This window comes from Pelodiscus sinensis, chromosome 2 (assembly GCF_052426305.1).
Source record: "Pelodiscus sinensis isolate ZL-2025 chromosome 2, ASM5242630v1, whole genome shotgun sequence".
Lineage (NCBI taxonomy): Eukaryota > Metazoa > Chordata > Testudines > Trionychidae > Pelodiscus > Pelodiscus sinensis.
In genome coordinates, this window is record NC_143053.1 from 36,804,996 (window position 1) to 36,825,488 (window position 20,493).

The window sequence follows — 20,493 nt, forward strand, 5'->3', positions numbered from 1 at the left end:
TTGTACTTAAGTTGAATTTGTACTTAAGTCGGAACTGGCGTCCAGATTCAGCCGCTGCTGAAACTGACCAGTGGCTGACTACAGGAAGCCCGAGGCAGAGTTTCTCTGCCCCGGGCTTCCTGGAATCAGCCGCTGATCAGTTTCAACAGCAGCTGAATCTGGACGCCTGGGACAGAGCAGCTGGGGCGCTGCCGGATAGGTCCCCACAGCGCCACACCTCCGCGCTGCGGGGACCAACCCGGCAGCGCCCCAGCTGCTCTGTCCCAGGTGTCCCCAAGTCAGCTGCTGCTGAAACTGATCAGCAGCTGATTCCAGGAAGCCCGGGGCAGAGCAACTCTGCCTCGGGCTTCCTGTAGTCAGCCGCTGGTCAGTTTCAGCAGTGGCTGACTTGGGGACGCCTGGGGCAGAGCAGCTGGGGTGCTGCCGGGTTGGTCCAGTAGCGCCGAGGAACAGTGCTGCGGGACTAACCGGCAGCGCCCCAGCTGCTCTACCACAGGTGTCCGCGAGAAAAGCCTGGTCTGCTGGGGAGGGGGAGGGGGACACATTAGCTGCCCTCCCCCCCCCAGCAGACCAGGGAGACGTGGAGTAGCTTTTCTCACCCCGGAGGACGCAGGAGGCGGGACCGCGGCGCGTCTGGGCGGTCCCGCCGCCCGCGTCCTCCTGGGGAAGAAAAGCCCCATTCGTAAGTACGGATCCGACATAAGTCGGATCCGTGTTACTCGGGGACTGCCTGTACTGTGTAGACAAACCTACCACTCTAGGCATGTCACACAAGTAAACACAATATTCAGTGCAAAATTCACAATCAGCAAGAGAGGCCTGTGAGTACTGCAGAAAGATTCAGCCTTCCCAGTGATCAAAATAATGCAACCATTAGGTCAACCCATTTCCTCCATAGCTCTTGCCCATCGACCCAAATCCTCCCCAGATGCCTAAGGAAAATGGTCGGCTTTCCAAAAGGCTCACCAAACAAATCCAAGCTTATCAACAAAAAGCGAAGGTAGGTACAAAAAGTCAAAACTCCTTCCTGGAAAAGACATCAGCCGATAACTTAAACAAAGCTGACAACATGGGCTGGCCTAGAATCTTCCAGGTCAATTCAGAACTGTTAAATGAAAACCCTTCCCCTTCTGCGTTCAGGTAAAGAACTATGGTGTAATCGTAATGATGGAAACAGAGGCAGCAATGTTCACATAAAGAGATGGTATCAGCTGCCATAAGAAAGGCCATACTGGGTCAGACCAAAGGTCCATCTAGCCCAGTATCCGTTTTTCTGACAATGGCCAATGCCAGATGCCCTAGGTGGAGTGAAAAGAACAGGTAATCATCAAGTGATCCCTCTCCTGTCATCCATTTCCAGCCCCTGACAAACAGAGGCTAGGGATACCATTCCTACCCATTCTAGCTAATAGCCATTGATGAACCTATCAAAGGCGCCACAAGCATCTTTTTAATATTAAATGATGATTTAAAGGTATATACATAAATAAATAGAAAGAAGATACAGTCTTGATACAAGTCTGCTGGAGTCAATTGTTATGCCTTGTTAAAGAGAACCTGAATTTGGGTTCAAAACCTTTCAGTGTTTTATTGGAAATGCTGACCTCCCTTTTCAGTCCATTTCTGCCTCTGTGCTTCCAGTGATCTCACCATTATTACAACAAGAAACTATTAAGCAACATCCTGTCAGATAAAAATTTGAGTTTCAATTGTCTAACTTACCAGCTAGTTATGTCATTTTCTGAAGTTCAAGTTAAAGCACATCACTTTCATAAACATGAGTAATGCCTTTCGATGCAAGGATGTAGTCATATTAGTGTATTTATTCTTCTTCCCCAGTAGCAATTAAGAACTAAAGATTTATTTGGTTTTAAGATTACTTCTCTTATTTGAGAAATTTCATCAGTAATTTAATTCTTATCGTACCTGTACATTTTTAAGAAACAGGTTTCAGTTCATTTGTGTAATGAAAACATCTACCATTAGATAAATTTGTTGAGTGAAGATTTTTTGATAATCCTGAGGAACCATTGAGCTGGGAACATAAATATAGGTGTGTCCTCCCAACTGCCCACATAAAACTCATCTTAAATCACCGTGCAAGGAATAGCAACTTGATCCTATAAGATGCTGCTGTGTGTGTGGCTTATACTCAATGGTGTTTGTCTGTCTGCAGTACAATAACTTATGAACATTTCATCTGATCAACTCCAAGATTTCAGAGAATGTTCTATGGAGGCATCAATATCCTGAACCTATAGATGATGGTGACAACTGGAAAAAAAATCACAAGAGGGACATTGGCACAGAGAGCCCCTGGCATCTGCTTAGCACAGCCATTAGCCTCCAGTATCTGGGTAATTGTCTATAGATCAAAAAACTGCTGATGGCAGCCATTAGCATTTTTCAGCACAGCAATAGCACATTCTCTCCTCCTCGCCCCTGGCCAAAATAACCCTCTTGGCTCTGCTGAGTCTCCCAAAGTAGTTTAGAAAGCTGACATCTTGGAATATTTCTCCCTCCAAAACAGAAAAGAAACATGAATAAGGGCCAGGGTAGAGAACCTAGAGAGTCCCTGAATTAGGGAATGGGAGGGTGGCACTAGGAGCTAGTGAGGGAAATGCAAGGTGCCCTCAATGCAGTGATCACCAACCAGTAGATCTAGATCTACTGGTAGATCTTGAAGCCTTTGACAGGTGATCCTGACAGGTTTGGCCATGTGGCTATCAAGTACAGCACTTCAGCTGCTCCTCCTCCCACTGCTGTGCATCTCTGGCCCTTTGCCTTGGAGTTGTTCCCTCAGGAATCTCCTGCTTGCTGTGCAGGACAAGGGAGGGAGAGGATGGTGCTAATATTACCGTGCCCCCTTCTCACACCCTGTATCTTATTTCCACAGTGCAGACATGGGGCACAACAGGACTAGGAATAGAGCAAGTTTGTTAGCTGCTTTTGGGAGTGGTGCAGGGCTAGGGCAGGGGTGAGCCAGCCTTAGCCCCACTGCACCATCACCTAGGAGCCACCTGAGGTAAGCAGTGCCCAACTGGAGTCCTCATACTGAACCCCTACCCAACTCATGAACCGCCTTCCTATATGTCAAACCCCTGTCCTAGCCCAGAGCCCCCAGGCATCCAAGCATCCCCCCCCCCCCGAGCCTGCACCTAGAACCCCCTCCTGCAACCCAGCTGCCTGGAGAACATGACCTATGAAGGAAGGCTGAAAGAATTGGGTTTGTTTAGTTTAGAAAAGAGAAGACTGAGGGGGGACATGATAGTGGTTTTCAGATATCTAAAAGGATGTCATGAGGAGGGAGCAGACTTCCTTAGCATGTACCTTTACAGAAGAACCAATGAAAATGGCTTTCTAGTGAAATTAGCCAGAAAAACTCAGCCTTGTTTGATGATGTAATTGGACCTGAGCCATTTTCCCTAGCTGGCACTTCCTTGCCTTTTCATAAAATGCAGAGGGGAGCGATGATGGTAACTGAGATGGATGAGGTGGATGACAGTGACTGGGTGTTGCATAAGTCTGTGTCGGGAGATCCTCTCCTTGTAAGCAAGTTGATCCGGTTACTGTGCGGAGCAAGTCTGAACTGGACCAAACAACCAGGAAGTGCCAGACCTGTCTCTTCAAAATGGCTCTGGGCTGCTTTGTACGTTAATTTGTTCAGGAAACTTTTCTGTATTACCACCACAAAGTCATCCAACCAGTTTGGGGATCAAGCTGTTATTGCTGAGATCATTGACAAGCCACCACACAGACAGAGAGATGTGGTTTAATTCGGAGCCATTGGTTGGCATTGTGTTTATTGGGCTGATTGTCCTCTGCCCTATTGTGGTAATCCTGGGCACTAGTGCAGGTATTAACATGCATGGGAAAGCTTTGTCGCTGTAAAAATGGCTGCAAATGCTACTCTCTGCTGTCAGCCAAAAATATAATTGTGTTTTAAATCAGTCGGGGTTAAAATCATCTGCGGGACTGAGAAAAAGGTCAAAGGTTTGCAGGTTTAGGATTTCGTGGGAATATCTGCTTGTTTGGACTTGGCCCAAGAGCTTAGTTTACCTGTTTGACAGGTAACAATTAGAGAGTAATAGCTTGCCAAGCTGGAATGTGGCTGCTGAGGCCCAGCACTGAGGATCTGGTTTACCTGTTAGGCAGGTGTGGGCTGTAGAGCTCAGATAGGTATGTGCACGCACAGCATTCCAGAGAATCAGTTTGCTCTTAAAGACACAGCAATGGCTGCAGGGCATAAAAGGGCTGGGTGTAGTCCTGGCTTGAAGACATTAGCTGTTTGCAAAGTGAAGAAACAAAATAAATATAGTTTAGAGAAGACAAAACAAGGAAAGGACTTCAAGGAGCACTGGGCCCTTTCTTCCTCTTTGCATTTATCAGGTGACAAGAATGTTTGATTTCTGATCAGAGAACCTACCAAACAGTAAATTAGATGCACATAAAATGTCCAGGGAGTTAGAAAAACATGGCAACAGCAAAAGTGATGGAATCTCAGTGTAGCGTTATCTGAGTGGGGCTGTGACCATTTCCTTTTTGTCTGTCTAATAGCAGCACTTACTGGCTGTCAGCAGGCTGGGCAGACTGCTAGAAGAATGGAACTTAATAATTTTCTTTAGAATTTGCTAGTCATTTGCACACATGCCAACAATCACCATGTTTTTGAAAGAGGAAAGTGACTTGAAAGGAAAGATCACCTTGTCAATGGTAAATAGCATTACTGTCAACTCCTAATGATCATCTTACACCAAATCATTCTGACCATCAGAAATCGCAACCTCAATACATGATGCCATTTTCTTCTAGTAAGAGAGTCTGACAAAACTGGTTTCTTGTCAACTATATAGAGACAGTTAATTGTACAGATGTTTTGAAAGCATTTAATAGTTCCATACGAGATACAGCTCCATGCTACCATGTGAATTTTACCTGCAGTTCTATAAACATCAAGATTTATGTGTCTTTTAGTCAAAGATTTTTTTTTATATGTAGGGAAAGGCTCTTGTGTTTGTGTGTTTAGATTTTCCTGCTCCATATTTGATAACTGAACTGTTATCTTGGGCAAGTCATTTCACCTCTCTGTGTCTCTGTTTTCCCATCAGTAAAGCATGGAAGGTGATTCCCTTCTTTGTAAAGTCCTGGGAGACATAGATAAAACATGTTAGTTAATTATTATTGTTGTATTATCGATATGTGATGAGCCAGCTTAATCTATGATGCAACTTCATGGAGATCAGGCTTATTTTACCCACACTTTCTTATTCTGAATATAAATAATATTTTTATCAACTAACACCACTCTCTGTCACTTTAGAGCATATGAAGCAATAAATGACTGGTGAGAATGATTAACAGCTGAAGAAAAGAGGAGGTGTTGAACCATTCTGAAGAGCTATTTATTGTAAGTATATGACAAAGTAATAGAGATCATTCCTGTTATGTCCTAGAATACATAAAAATAAATATTTTTGGAAGAGTTGTGCTGCTATCTCTTTCTTGACTGTTACACAACTCGGATATTTGAGGCATAACTCTCTTTGGGTATGTCTGCACTGCATTCCTCTTTCAAGGGAGGAATGCAAATGTAGCCAAGTGAAATTGCAAATGAAGTGCGGATTTGAATTTCCCATGCTGCATTTGCATAATCGTGTCCGGCCACTATTTCGAAATACCCTATTTTGAGATTATAAATGTCGTGTAGACGTGGTTATTTTGAAAGAAACCCCTCTTAAAATCAGGAATAAGGGATCTTTCGGAAAAGGCTTTATTTTCCGAAAGATCCTGTCTAGACTGGCGCTTTTCTCCGGCAAAGCCCCGAGCCGGAAAAAAGCGGCAGCCATGTTTATACAAATGAAGCGGTGGATATTTAAATCCCCCGCTTCATTTGCAATTCCAACTTGTCTCATCTGCATCCCTTTTCTGAAAAGGGGTGCAGTGTAGAACCAGCCTTAGTGTCTGTGAACTGGAACTTTAACCCTAGTAGGTAGAGCAGACTCATTACCTGCTGAAGAGAGGTGAAGCTGGTGTTAAGGGTGTTACTGCAAATGCTAGCAGTGTTCCTGTGACAGAGCTTTGCATAGTCTTTAATTTTCTTAAAACACTTTTTGGTGAAATGATTAGCTCACCAACACTGATGCTGCTTCACACCATAGAACAGCGTCTAAGCTGTGATCGTGTGACAGGATTTCTAAACATTTACACAGAGATTAGTCAACTTGTGTGAAATCAAGAAGAATTTGAAAGGCTGGAGGGAAAAAGCCAGCATGCCAAATCCTTCAGAGAGTGGCACGAAGGGATTAATTTAAAGGATACTTGTTCCTCTTACAGACAAAGGAGCAGATACAGGGGAAAGAGGTATCCTTAACAAAGCCAGCACGTGCCTCAGAGGTTAAATATGCAATTTGGTACAAAACATCACTTTAAGCTTATTTCAGTCTCCACTAACTTAACCGCTTAATAGTGAATGTCCCCATTATATTTTCAGTGATGGAACAACTCTGGTTAGCAATCTTCTGCAGTAAAATGTAAAGAAATACTGTGGCTCATCATCTTCCTCTTACATAAGGGGTCTGTGTAATAGGAGCATGTTAAGGATCCTTTCCATTCATGTTCTGATAACTACTGCCTATGAAAAATCTATTAAATAAAGCATCTACAATTTTAATATGAAATAGAGATTCTTGCCTCAGTGAAATAGATTCCAAGGTAAGTAATGCTTGAGGAGGGTGAGCTCCCCATGGAATTTACCACCACTAGCTATTCATAGGGGTCAAAGTGGCAACATCTTTGTCTTGACTGTTCTTTGTTCTGTCTGCATCAAGCCTTCACACTATTCTCATCTCCATAGTATCTATCTACCAAATACATCATGGTCCCATGAATCATAATAGAATCTGTAAGGTAGTTGCTGTGCCCAGGAGTTTTGTTCATTTTTCCTGTGTGTGTAATAGTTGAAAGTAACAATACTTAGCCCTCAGAGTACTTTTCATCTTCAGAGATCACCACACAAAAAACATAACTCCTCCAGATAACACTCTTGTATGCCTTTAAGCTTTTCTTTAGCAAAAAGGAAGAATAGACTATTATTCTGTGTCTCATTTCATACTTTGGTATATAACAGGCAGAGCTGTTATAATCTCCCATTATAAGACGTGGATTTCAGTTACAGGCAGTCCCCGACTTACGTCGGATCCGCACTTACGAACGGGGCTTTCTCGCCCCGGAGCTCACAGGCAGCGATCCGCCACCTCGATCTCCGGGGCGAGAAAAGCTGCTCCCAGTGCCCCTGGTCTGCTGGAGACCGTCTCCAGCAGACCAGGGGCACCGTGAGCAAAGCCGCAGCAGGTCGGGTTCCCACGCTTCTGAGGCTTTACTCTGGCACACTAGCTGCGCCGCCCCCCAGCAGACCAGGGACACGGTGAGCAAAGCCGCAGTGGCAGCGGGGTGCCTCTGACCGCGCCGAGGCTGGGGCTTCGCTCCTGGTGCCCCTGGTCTGCTGGAGACGGTCCCCAGCAGACCAGGGGCACCGGAGCGAAGCCGCAGCAGACCAGCAGACCAGGGGCACCGGGAGCGAAGCCCCAGCTGCAGCGCGGCACCCCGCTGCCACTGCGGCTTTGCTCCCCGTGTCCCTGGTCTGCTGGGGGGGGGGCGCAGCTAGTGTGCCCCCCCCCCCCAGCAGACCAGGCTTTTGTTGCCGGACCCTGGGGCAGAGCAGCTGGGGCGCTGCCGGTTGGTCCCGCAGCACCGCTCTGGGCACTACTGGACCAACCCAGCAGCACCCCAGCTGCTCTGCCCCAGGCGTCCCCAAGTCAGCCGCTGCTGAAACTGACCAGCGCTGACTACAGGAAGCCCGAGGCAGAGTTGCTCTGCCCCAGGCTTCCTGGAATCAGCGCTGATCAGTTTCAGCAGCAGCTGACTTGGGGACGCTTGGGGTTCTTAAGTTGAATCTGTATGTAAGTCAGAACTGGCGGTCAGTTTCAGCAGCGGCTGAATCTGGACGCCAGTTCCGACTTACATACAGATTCAACTTAAGAACAAACCTACAGTCCCTATCTTGTACGTAACCCATGGACTGCCTGTACTTTTAACTTTGCCAGACTTTGGACAGAAATTTTCCATGCTGAGTGTCTGCCTCAAACTGAATTATTCAGGAATATTTCAGCCTAAATAGTTCAGCCATTTCTAAGAGTGAGACCAGGAGAAAATACATGGTTTGTCTGTGTGAAAAAAAATTCTGACAACCTTTTTAGCACTTTATGCTTTGAAGCAGGGAGTTGAAAATTTGGCACGGGATGGTATTGGTGTCAGGAGTTTGTTTTTAGCCATCCCCGTGTAAATCTGCCCAAATGTGACTAAGTTATAAGCCTTTGCAATATTACAGGTTGAATATGCTCAGTAAAGAATTCTTAGATTTTAGCAGCTAAATTACACAAAGATTTCATCAGCTCTGTGTGCGTTAGCTCAGGCCCAAATCAACACTTTTTTGGGCTCAGGGCAAATTCATAACATGGCCCCCATCTCATCCCACAGAGTCACACTAATTAATCATATATTTTTTCTTTATGTATAGATAGGCCTTATCACTTTTCAACTATATTTTTCTGTACTTTTTCATTGCAAAATCCTGCATGACCTCACTAAAATAAATATTTCTTGTGAGTTCACGCTCAACAGACAAAACAATAAGATAAGTTCTTGAGTGATAGTAGATCCCTTTCAATTTTTTATTAGTGCCAGCTCACTAAAACTTTTTTCAGCTTTAGCCAGAGTCACTGGCAACGTGCAAAAATAATAAAACAAATTCATAGGGCTATGTACACTTCACTGAAAATTAGCTTTAGTTATTTGTTATGATGATGAATCTCACAAGATAATGGTAGCAGTTCAAGTTTTTTTTTCCCCCAAAAAGTAGACACCAAGATTTTTTCAGATGCAAGATTTCACATGGAAAGTTCTCCAAAAGATCAATAGGACACTAGTGAACTAGACATTTGGAACTTCTAGCTCCTCAGGGTACCGTGTGACACATTTTAGGACCATACAGAATGTAAAACAAATGTCACTGGTTGCTTTGAAAGCTTCAGAGGGGTAGCTGAGTTACTCTGTAACTGGAAAAACTTAAAAAAACAACGAATAGTCTAGTTGCTTTAAATTAGTGCTTCAACTCACACATGGTATTGTCCAGAGTTGCATAGAACACATTCCTTCTGAACAGAGACTGTTGCATCTTCAGAGGTGATAGAACATGGTGGAGCAGATAGAAGGCAGTGGGCTACAGGAGTTTGGTGGAGGGCAGATACATGACTAGTTGGGTGGGTGGATTTATGTGCCTTGAATAGGCTGCCAGAGACTGCTGCTCAGCCATCAGGTCAGGCAGGAAGCTGAAACTCATTAGGAGCCAGCCTGCAGCTTAGACTAATGGAACACCTGCTTCCAGTAAAGGCCTGCTGGCCCACTATAAAAGGCTTCCCCTCAGGCAAGGCAGGGGAAGGAGAAGAGGGATGGACTCAAGAAGAGGAAACCCAGTGGAGGCAAAAGCTACAGTCTGCAAGCAGAACAGATTTTTCTCCAAGATGCCTGGGAGGAAGTGTTGGGGAAGTGGCCCAGGGAGGGGTTGCTATTTAGTGGGGATAAGGGCAAGAGATCCATTAGTGGCTCCCACATAGGGCCCTGGGCTGAAACCAGAGTAAGTGGGTGGGACTGGGTTCCCCTCAACCCTCTCCCTGACCTGTGGCCTGCCAACAGGGGAAAAGGATCTTCAGATCATGGAAGAGTTTTCCCCTCCAAATTAGAGACTGATGAAAATGGCTCCTGAAGGGGGGTATTTTCTTCTCTGAGAAAAACAAGAGGCAGTGGTAGTGTCACCGTGAGCCTCGGAGGCATACGGAAACCCACCAGGAAGTGCAGGACCCAGGGGGCACACCAAGAGCTCTGCTATATTGGTTACTCTGGTGTCTCATGTCACCTTTTCTATTTCCTGCCTCTCTTCAACAGTAATTGTGGCAAAATTCCCATAGCTTTTGCCACAGGGCATGTTTCCAGTAAAGTGGTGTGCCACTGATCTCAAAGTTGTTTTAATTCTTTATTAATAACTGTGATGAGAGCTCCCTGAATCAAGAGGGATTCCTCAGGCTTGTAGAATCTTGTTTATCTCCTCAATACTTCAAAGAACTTTATACCAGAAGTTAGTAACAAAAGACATGAAAATGAGCTGAAAGTCTATTTCAGCCCTTCCATTTCTAATTGACTTTGTGTGTCAAATTTAATTGAGCACATTCCAATGTCTCCAAAATACTTGGGAGAAGCTTTGCCATTGGGTGCGTAGTGTCAGCACATGTACTCCCTGCGTCTGACTGGGAATGGAGTGACCTATGTGTCTTTTAGCAAACAGGGCTGGCACTGAAAAACATGAAAAATACCTGCACGCAGCAAAACATGTTGGCTACGTCTAGACTGGCATGATTTTCTGCAAATGCTTTTAACGGAAAAGTTTTCCATTAAAAGCATTTGTGGAAAAGAGCGCCTAGATTGGCACGGACGCTTTTCCGCAAAAGCACTTTTTGCGGAAAAGCGTCCGTGTCAACCTAGATGCGCTTTTGTGCAAAAAAGCCCCAATCGCCATTTTTGCGATCAGGGCTTTTTTGCACACAAAAAATCTGAGCTGTCTACACTGGCTTTTGCGCAAAAGGACTTTTGCCCGAACGGGAGCAGCATAGTATTTCCGCAAGAAGCACTGATTTCTTACATGAGATGGTCAGTGTTCTTGTGGAAATTCAAGCAGCCAGTGTAGACAGCTGGCAAGTTTTTCCGCAAAAGCAGCTGCTTTAGTGGAAAAACTTGCCAGTCTAGACACAGCCGTTAGGTTTCAGTAAAAGCATCAGGAGCATTAACTCCTAGGAGATGAAATGAATGGGAAGAGCAAGAAGATGACACAGCAAGATGATTTTTTGACATAGTGCAGGCTTGAAAGCCTTTTAATTTTCCTGACATATGAGATCCATTATCAAATCCTTGACCTCTGCAGTCATGCACAGGAATGTTACGTTGTTTCATGCTGGCAATTTACTTTTTGGCTATCTGTTTTCCAGGTTTTTGGCTAAAGTTGATGAGTTCTCTGAGGCTAAGTCTGCACTACAGAGTTTTTGCGAAAAAACAGCTGTTTTTCCACAAAAACTCGTGAAGCGTCCACACCTCAAGTGCATGTTTGCACAAGAGAGTCAAAAGAACAGAGGGTTTTTTTGCGCAACTGGTATTCCTCTTTCTACGAGGAATAACTCCTTTTTACGCAAGAGCTCTTGTACAAAAAGGTGTGTGGAGACGGCGAACGGGTTTTTTATGGAAAAAGAGGCAATCGAAAAATCACAGGTGCCCTGGTGACCATTCTGTAAATAGCAATCAGAGTTTCCTTTTGAGAGAGCGTCCATATAGTCTGGTTGCTCTCTTGTGCAAAAGTAAATCGCTTTTTCAATGAACTTTTGCAGTGTGGACATGCTCTTGCGCAAGAAGTTTTTGCAGAAGATCTCTTGCGCAAAAAGCTTCTTGTGCAAGAAGCCTGTAGTGCAGACATAGCCTGACTCTGGTAGAAAGCTCTTTTAATTAAAAGCATGCAGCATGCACTGAAGAATCACTACAAGTGAACAGCTGGTCTATCAGGTTGAGAGACAATCTATATCAGGGTGGGGAACCTTTTTTGGGTTGTGGGGGGCCGCTGACCCACAGTAAAACCAGTCGGGGGCAAAAAAAACCCAAACCCTCATAGACATAGCCCCCGACTGAGCAGGAGAAAGACATTCCCTGCACCAGAGCCTAGGAGGGTCCAGGTTAGTTGATTTTGTGTGCGCCAGCTGTGCAAAGGGCGAGTGGGGGAGGGAGTGCAGTGTGGGCTCTCCAGTCCCCACTGCTGCGGGGAGAGCCCTAAGCCTCAGGGGCTGGATGCAGGCAAGCCAGGAGCTGCATCCAGACCCTGGACCTTAGGTTCTCCTCCCCGAGCTATATAAAGTAAAAACCTGATCGTAAGAAATGCTTTGTGATGGAAGAATAAACAGGCTATGGAGAATTATTTTATTATAATATGTATTTAGAATTTGTCCAGCACAGTCTCTTTAGAAGAGATTTAAACTCTGAGCAGGCAGGAGTACTCACAGCCAAAAAAAAAAAAAAAGAGGCACCAATACACAGGTTCGTACACAATTCTGCCCCTGTTCTGAGGGCTGCTTTTATTCAACTTCCTCAATTACAAAGTCCTGGAGCAGAAACATACTTCAGAACTACACCAGTGCAAACATGGTCCCAGCTCCCTCTTAAATGGGCTAGTCCCCAGGACTTTCCACTGAAGGATTTGCTTCCCCCCCTTTCCCACTCCTTTGGCACTCAGACTTCCATATCAGCTGAATCAATGGGAGTAATGAGACCCATTTTGCCTTTTTGATTATGTAGGTCAGCAGAGGAACTCTGCTCTGAAACATGTTCTTTCGTAAGGATGAGGACAAGGTATTGTAAGACAGAAAGATTTCCATGTACACACACACACACACACACACACACGGAGCATGGCCCTTCTGTCACAAGATTTCTGTGCTACAGAATATGACATTTCAGAATATCTAAGTTCACTTACTTTATAAAAGCCATGGTCTAAACCCTTAAAAATGAAGATCAAAAATCAAATTATGAGAATCATCACATACATTCTACCGCATCAAAATGCAAAGACCAACGTATCCTCGTCAAGTCTTCTAATAACTTCCTCCCTCTGCTCTACACATATTCTCTACTCTAGTTCTCCCTCCCTTCCTCATCGCATGCACGCAGTATGAGAACATGCAGCATCCATCTCTCTCTGCCCAGAAGAAGGAGCTAGCCTGGTGGATAGCTTTTGGGGGAAATGTAGGCGCTATCTAAGCATTGTTAGTATGACAGGAGCTGGTTAAGAAGGAAGGTTTTGTTTTGCAGCATTTCTCCCCAGGCATGAACAAAGTGGAAAAAAAACCCCAAAAAACACACACATCAAAATGCTTCAAAGACTATTTCATGTTCTTTTGTCTGCCTTCCCAAGGGCACGGACAGTTTTGACACAGAACTCATGCTATAATGGGGATCCCTTGGGAAATCATGTCAAGTGTTTAATAGCCAGTGATCTCATAGTTATTCCTATGCTAAGGATATAGGATGGAAGCCTCCTAGGCAGCCTGAGGAATCACTTGACATGCTACAGCTCATATTCCACAATGGCTGAAACAAGTCCATGAAAGTTATGAAAGTGAACATACAATTTCCCTCCAATACACAATAGACTACACCAGTACTGTGTCACTGTTGGCGCCTGGGTTGTACCTGGGAGTTTTCAAATGCAGTTTTGGTATTTAAGGCCCCAAATTCCATCTGCTCTTTTATTTGTATTAATCTTGCCTTGAATTCTCTATTTGAAGTTCTTGAAATGAGACAATCAATTCCTTCAGAATATATATTTTTTTCTCCATATTTAATTCTAGCACATTTACCCAAACTTGCTCAGGTCATTAAAGAGGAGGTCAGGGCAGGGGTCTAAGGGTGGCAGGGGGTGCAGGAGTCAGGGTTGGGGGTGAGGAGGGGTTCATGGCCAAGAGTAGGGGTTCAAGAGTTGGGGCAGGGGTCGTAAAGTGGGGGGGGGGATGGTTCAGGGCAGGGGGTGAGGGGTGCTGCTCACTGGGGTGGCAGGGGCTATGCTCTCCAGCTGTCAGCACTCTAGGGATGGCCAGGGCAGTGGAGACCACTCTTCCCAGCCACTGACTCCCTGGGGCTGGGCAGGGCAGCAGGCCCTGTGCTACCTGGGTGGTGGTTCCCCAGGGCGGGCTGAGGTGGTGAGCAATGCACTGCCGAGGTGGTGGCTCCCGAGGGTGGCAGGGGCCACACTACAGAATCACCAGATCCCCAGGGCTGGTTGGAGTATGAGGGGTAACATTGCCTGGTTAGCAGCCCATCAGCATGGGAACCGTACTCATTTACAGTGGCCAGCATCATCCAGAGCCTCGACCCCAGCCAGCCACTCTCTTACCAGTGTGCCCGCTCCCCTGTGGTAATTCTGCAGTATAACTGTGCCTACTAGCAGAGCCTTCCCTTTGTATTTTATGAGAAACAATTGTATTCCAGGCAAATCCCATTGTCCCTGGCATAATCAAACCCAGGCCTTGGTTTAAGTTATGGTAAGAGGCAGCTGCATACCAAATGTCGTGGTCCTAGCTCTTACCATTTAGGAGGAATTCTTGAACAAACGGACTCACAGATGGAAGGTGGACAGACAAACAAACTCTCTCAACTATATAGTAGATTTGAGAATAGTTCTATAGAAGAAGACTGACCACACTGGGGACTGAAGTGTTCTATATAAACCTAGCTGAAGTCTACTACTTAAGACGTACACAGACCCAAACTTGGTATAGTTTTCCCCATATTTCCCCCAGTCTTGTTCTGTGTGGACCACCCCTAGACTCATTCTCCTTTCCCATTCACATCATGGTCTCTCTGCTGAGATTGCCATTTGTGATTGCAATTCTTGTGAAATGGGCACCAATCTAGTAACTAGATCCACTAGGAACTGGCCAGAGACCATCAGTTCATATCCCACAGACCACAAAACAATTATTATCTGATTTGATCTGTGTTGACTCAAGCTAGTTTCAGACTGGTACATTGAAGATAAAGTCTTCATTTCCTACTACCAATTTCCTCACACACCCAGTATCCCTTTTCTGCAGAATGTTATTATAAAAATCAACTCTTAGGACCAATGGACTGCAGAACTCACTAAGCCATTTGAACCACAGACATTAAAAATTTCCTGCTAAGACACTTCTTGAAGCTCATGTTCCCTTACAGATGCACTCTCTTTAAAGTTAAATGAAACAAGAAGGAAGTTTAAGAGCAAGTTTCTCTCTCCACCTCAGGGAACTGTCCAGATACTAGCTGAAACCAAATGAAGAAGGATCCAGTGTCAGAATATTTATATAATTGGGGTGGGAGGGGATGTGAATCAGATGTGTTTTTTCATTTCATGAGAACAAAAGAACACTTGAGCAATTTCCAATTAAGAAAACTTCCTTCAAGTTCCAGAAATTCAAACATATTTTCAGATTGTAGTTCTAATTTAATTATAGCCAAATGTCTTCAAGTCTATTTTCCCTTGCATACTGTTATACAGCCAGCAAGCAGATATAATTAAAGGAATAAGTTAAAAATTATGATTTTTTTTAAAATTAGTGTTCTAGCTCAGTTTTACTTACAAGTGAATCAGAACAATTTAAACATTTTAAAATCTACCACCACCAACAGTCAGACATGTTTTGTGAGGACTTGTCTTCACATACAGCGCTGTGCTCGTACACTGATGGAAGTAGTTAATCTGCCTCCCTAAAAGGTGGCATCTATGTCCATGGAAGAACCTCTCCTGCTGATATAGCACTGTTTACACAGGGGGTTAGTTCAATATAACCCCATTTCTCAGGGGGGTGGATTTTTCAATCCCAGGAGCAATGTAGTTATAGCGATACAGGTCTGCAGTATAGACCTAGCCATACTTGGAATCCAATGAGAGAATATTTTTCATACAGCAGACTGTTACACCTGCCTAGTTAGGGCCACTGCTCTCCAAAATATATCTGTCCTTTTCATTCTGCTCTATATTCACTGCAACACATTGTTGGTACCTAGTGCTTCAAGAAGCCATCGTGCTGCACACTATGGTGGCAGAGAACTTTGCCACAAGGGCTATGTCTACACAATGTTTAATAAAGAGAAATGCAAAGTGCTCCACTTAGGAAGGAACAATCAGTTCCATACATACAAGATGGGAAGCGACTGTCTAGGAAGGAGCATGGCAGAAAGGGATCTAGGGGTCATAGTGGACCACAAGTTGAATATGAGTCAACAGTGTGATGCTGTTGCCAAAAAAGCAAATATGATTCTAGGTTGTATCAACAGGTGTGTTGTAAGCAAAACTCGTGAAGTCATTCTGCCGCTCTACTCTGCACTAGTTAGGCCTCAGCTGGAGTACTGTGTCCAGTTCTGGGCGCCACATTTCAAGAAAGATGTGGAGAAATTGGAAAGGGTACAGAGAAGAGCGACAAGAATGATTAAAGGTTTAGAGAACATGACCTATGAAGCCAGGCTTCATGAACTGGGCTTGTTTAGTTTGGAAAAAAGAAGATTAAGGGGGGACATGATAGCGGTTTTCAAATATCTAAAAGGGTGTCACAAGGAGGAAGGCGAAAATTTGTTCCTCTTGGTTTCTGAGGACAGGACAAGGAGTAATGGGCTTAAAGTGCAGCAGGGGAGGTTTAGATTGGACATTAGGAAAAAATTCCTAACTGTCAGGGTGGTCAAATATTGGAATAAATTGCCAAGGGAGGTGGTGGAATCTCCCTCTCTGGAGATATTTAAGAACAGGTTAGATAGACATCTGTCAGGGATGGTGTAGACGGAGCTTGATCCTGCCTTGAGGGCGGGGGGCTGGACTCGATGACCTCTTGAGGTCCCTTCCAGTCCTATTATTCTATGATTCTATGATACACTAGAGTTTTTGCTGGAGCACAATTTGCGTACTGTCGTGAGAACCACAGGTCCAATGATGCATACCCAAGGGGGGGAAGGACAGAACCAGGTGGACTGTTTTAGTAAATAAAAGATATTTATTTATGACAGTGGTGAATTTATAGTATTTATTCTAAGATTTTTAATTGACCGTGTCAGTAATGAATTTACAATATTTATTATATTTATTCTATGATTTCTAGTTGAACGTATCAGAAATATAAGGGTGGGAACGGCAAGGGGAATAGTCTCTGCTCTAAAGATATCAAGCTATACTAATTAATAACAGTGATAACTACAAACTCTATGTACTATCAAAACAACTATAACACTAAGCTATATAACAAGGAACATCAAATCATACATACCAACTTACACAGCATCCGGAACATTTCAAAGATATCGGTTCGGTTGCGAAGGCCTTGGTTACGCCCGAGAATCGGGGGAGGTGGCTGGTTGGTTGATCAGGCCGGCAGCGCTTTGGAGTATACGGGAAGGCACATGTACAGTGGTGCGTGTGTTGCGAAGACCTACTCGAGCGAACTGTGCGATGAGTATTTATCCCAAGTCTGCACATCGCTTTCCCGCGTTTGCATATTACCATATACGGCCCAACGGTCATCAAGTGGGGGTCTGTGTCCCAGGGGTTGGGCCAAAACTGTGCAGGTTTCATGTGACCAGGTAAGCCCTGCAGTTCTCACGCCAAGGTGACGGGTGGAAGAGTCCAAGGCTGTTTTCCCCTTTTCACACCTTCCCTTTTCTAAAGGCAATGGTATGCAGGAAGGGTGCGGCTGGTTTCTCCCAATGAGTACTGCAGCCCACTATAGCAAGAACAGCCTGGCCAAACTTTTTACTGGGGGGCAGGTTGTTTTTTTTTTATTTCTAACACATACCTTTTTACAATAAAACATTGCAATCTAGACATAGCCAAGAACAAGTATAGAACTCAGATCCTACTTCTACAACAGGGCAGGCCTTGCACTTTGCACTCTTCATTAGCTGTTGGCAGTTTTAGGTATATGACACACAGCTGAGCAGTTCTGATTCTGTCCTGCAGAAGGTAGTGCCAGACATGCAAATTAATTTGTTTTTTAAAATATGACGCTTGATTCTGGGTCCAGTTCTGCTCTCACTGGAGTCAGGATCAGACCCTATGTATACTAAACATACTCACTCATATACAATTAACAATGATAATGTTCACTTACTATTTTTAAAAAACAGCAACGCAAAATAGATTTAAATGAAACTGAAGTTATAATTCATGCATCCACTCATGGGAGAACCTCACAAGCTGGAACCCCAGGTTAGCATAATAGCTAGAACGTGCTTTTCCCACTAGAAAGGCAAGGAAGAACAGTCAGGGCTTCTAGAAGCAGAATTTATTAGTGCAGCCCTATGGGATGACTAATAGCTCAAGGTAAAAGGGTGTATCATTGGCTCCCCTGAGCCCGTGGGTGTCTTGTGAAGTGAACTTGCCTAGTTCTTAGTATCCAATTAGTGTCTAACTCAGGATGGCCTGTATGGGCCTGACATGCCACAAAATTAAAGTTTCTCAGACGCTGTCTACACAGCGCCAAAATTTCAAAATAGAGCACTGTTCAAAACGTCCCTTAATCCTTGTGGAATAAGGTTTACGGGGACATCAGAACAGCATGCCCATTATTTTGAAAACTATTTCAAAATAATGGGCACACTGTCAAGACACGGAATAGCTATTTCAGGATACCAGAAGTATCCCAAAATAGCGCCGCTATCTAGATGTACTCTCGCTGACCTAAGTGCCAAAGGCAGTCAGGAATCGTCTCTAGCTAGGCATGGCTTCTTGGGTTAAGGCAGAGGGAGGATTGTTCTCCCCTCTCCTGACTTCACCCAGAGACTGCCATTTGATAGAAGTGGCCAGCCCTTTTCATTTGGCCTGCTGGGCCCTGACTGGCCTCTGTTGGCTCCCAGCCCTTGTAGCAGCTGGTGGATCAAGTCTGACCAATTTCATTAGCAGCTTGCACTGGGAATTCTGGGATTCTAGACAACTCCTGGAGGTCCAAGCTCACTTCCCTTCTCTTTTTAAGTGATGCTTTTTACAGCAGGATGCACCAAGGCAGTAGGCTCACTGGTAGGGAGCAACAAGTGCCTGGTATGCACCATTACTGGGTGTCAAAACTCTGGTTAACACCTTGTTTGCAGAATTGCCCTAGGATATTAGGCAGACAAGGTGCTTGGAAATAATATCTTTTATTGGACCATCTTCTTTTGGTGAAAGAGACAAACTTTTGAGCTACACAGAGCTCTTCTTCAGATCTACAGTAGAGAGTTTTACAGCAGCACAGCCCCTCCCCCCTCCCACCTTGTCAGTAAATTTTTTTAGCTGGCTGGCCAGCAGCCTGGCTCACTCCTGACTTGCCATGGGTCTGGGACCTACCCGCACTCCAGCTCTGCATTTAAAGTGTATTAGGAGCTGGGTGGGCAGGCAGCCCGGCTCAGTTCTGGCTCACGCTGTGTCTAGGAGCTCAGGGGCTGCTGCAACCCTGCACTGCCACTTCCTTATCTGAGGCAGCAGCACAGGGCTACAGGCAGCTGGTCTGTGAGGGGAGCTGTTTTTTAAACTGGCTCCCCTCGCAGATCATCTGCTGCTTGGCACCCCACGCTGCTGCCTCGGATACAGAGTGGCAGAGTGCTCCTCAGGAGTGAGGCTGGAGCACACTGGCCACCGGCCCTGCCCCCTGGGGACTATAGAACAGTCGATTAACCGATAAGAATTCACGAGGTTACTCGACTATTCAGTTCACTAATATTTAACATCCCTTTTGCCTTTTCCACTTTTTCCTTATTTAAAAAAAATAGATTGCTGTTTAATAATAATATTTGCTTTGAACTGTATGTAATGACCAGTGAGACAGAGATGTGTCCAGAGCAGAGAGAACCCCTTGGAGAGGGAACAACTTAGCTTCCATCCTAAGTGACATGACGGGGGTGGAGGGGTTCAAGCTCCCTAGGAATCTTTGGTTCAGCATTGGGGTTAGAAAAGTGGTTCTCAAACTTTTTGGCCTATGGGCCACTTAGCTCAATACAAACCTTTCCGCAAACCACCAGTTGCTAATGGAAACTCATGATTAATTACATAATATGCCCATGCCATTTTGCTAGTGCTGCAGCTAGGGAGACTGGTTTAATTTAAATTATTAAACAGATTAAGCATTTTAACTCTCTCACATTAGTTTATAAAACTTCATTTTAAATAAAATAAAATATTAATTTGTCCAACACAAAAGGTTCCCATGTTTTCTTTATTTATGGCAGGGGAGGGAAACTTTTTTTGGGTTGGAGGCCTCTGACCCACAGAAAAAACAGTTGGGGACCATATAAGTGAGATGCAAAAAACCCAAACAAAACAAAACAAAAAAAAACCAACTCCAAAAACTCCCAACCCTCACTAATGTGGCCCCCAAATAAGACACGTCACTCTTCCGGCACTCGAGCCCCACAGGGCGAGAGGAAGGGACAGAGAGGACTGAGATTCAGGGCTTGCCATAGGCCAGATTTATTTTTCTGGGATTCCTGAGTTAGTGGATTTAGTGGTCCCCCTTAGGCTTTGGGGTGGGGACAAAAATGAGGGGTTCAGTGTGTGTGACAGGGCTGCCAGCGAATGGGATAAGGATAGGAGTGCGGGATCTGGGTGGCAGGTGGGATGCAGGAGGGGATGAAGGTGTGAGGTCTGGGTGGGAGGCAGGGTGCAGAAGCAGGCTGGAAGTAGCACATCTAACCAGGGCAGAGGTTTCAGGAGCAAGGGAGGGTGAAGAGTGTGGCCAGGAGGGAGGGTGCAGGAGCAAGCTGGGGGAGCAGGGTTTTGGCGGGGACACAGAGGGTGTGTGAGGGGTATTGGGCTGCAGGGGTCTGGGCATGAGGGAGGTGCCTACCTGGTTTCGC

General features: G+C 45.0%; 1 long non-coding RNA gene across 1 annotated transcript in view; it reads left to right on the plus strand.

Moving 5' to 3' along the window:
- The window catches only part of LOC102458448 (uncharacterized), a 61,798-nt gene that overhangs the window by 15,269 nt on the left and 26,036 nt on the right, over positions 1-20,493 (plus strand). Inside the window, exon 2 of the long non-coding RNA XR_332031.4 lies at positions 5,321-5,407. This is a non-coding gene — a long non-coding RNA (uncharacterized LOC102458448). The remainder of the gene's footprint in view (positions 1-5,320; positions 5,408-20,493) is intronic.